Genomic DNA, 1,035 nt, shown 5'->3' with positions numbered 1-1,035 from the left:
AGCTGTCTCTTGTGAGACTATGCCGGGGCCTAGCAAACACAGAAGTGGATGTTCACAGTCAGCTAGTGGATGGATCACAGGGCTCCCAATGGAGGAGCTGGAGAAAGTACCCAAGGAGCTGAAGGGATCCGCTACTCTATGGGTGGAACAACATGATGAACTAACCAGTACCCCGGAGCTCTTGACTCTAGCTGCATATGTATCAAAAGATGGCCTAGTTGGCCATCATTGGAAAAAGAGGCCCATTGGGCTTGCAAACTTTATATGCCCCAGTACAGGGGAACGCCAGGGCCAAAAAGTGGGAGTGGATGGGTAGGGGAGTGGGGGGACTTTTGGGATAGCATTGGAAATGTAAATGAAGAAAATACCAAATAAATAAATAAATAGAAGAAAACAGCCCATCAATTTTCTCATAAGCAGATAGTTTCTTAGGTGAATTTGTTCTCAAACACAGATCAGGACTTACATAGTTAGAAGACACCTAGAAGTCATAAAATCCAGTCCCAGCATTGGGAGGCAGAGATGGGTAAATCTCTGTAAATTTTTTGCCAGCCTGGTCTACATAGGCCACCTAAGGCTACACCGTACCCATCTTGACAAGAAACCATAAGGTCTGTACACACTTCAGGAGTGCATAGTAAAATTGGGATAATAGATTAGCATGGCTCCTGCCCAATAGGAACTAGTAAGTTCTGTTTCAAAATGGAAATCCCAAAGTTTCTCAAAACCTTTTACTGGCCATGAGTTGGATGATGCCAGGAGCCAGCTGCCCACTGTTCTCTGCAAGGCCCTCGGTTGTGTTTTGTGAATGAAAGGCTTCCTGTAAGTTGAGTGTGCAAGGTCCCTTTACCCTTGGTTCTGTTTGACAGAAACAGTAATTCTTCCCTAGGAAGGCTTTCCCCCAGTCTGAGCAAGCGTGACACACAACGTTCTCCCGGCAGCATCACTGTGAGGCTGTGGTTTTCCTTTCCAAAAGGCCTCAGTTAACTATCCACAGAAGAGCCCCCAATCTCCAGATGCCCTGAAGCCCTAAGA

Source organism: Mus caroli, chromosome 14, assembly GCF_900094665.2.
Source record: "Mus caroli chromosome 14, CAROLI_EIJ_v1.1, whole genome shotgun sequence".
Classification (NCBI taxonomy): domain Eukaryota; kingdom Metazoa; phylum Chordata; class Mammalia; order Rodentia; family Muridae; genus Mus; species Mus caroli.
The sequence above is the reverse complement of the archived record's forward strand: the minus strand, read 5'-3'. Positions refer to the sequence as shown.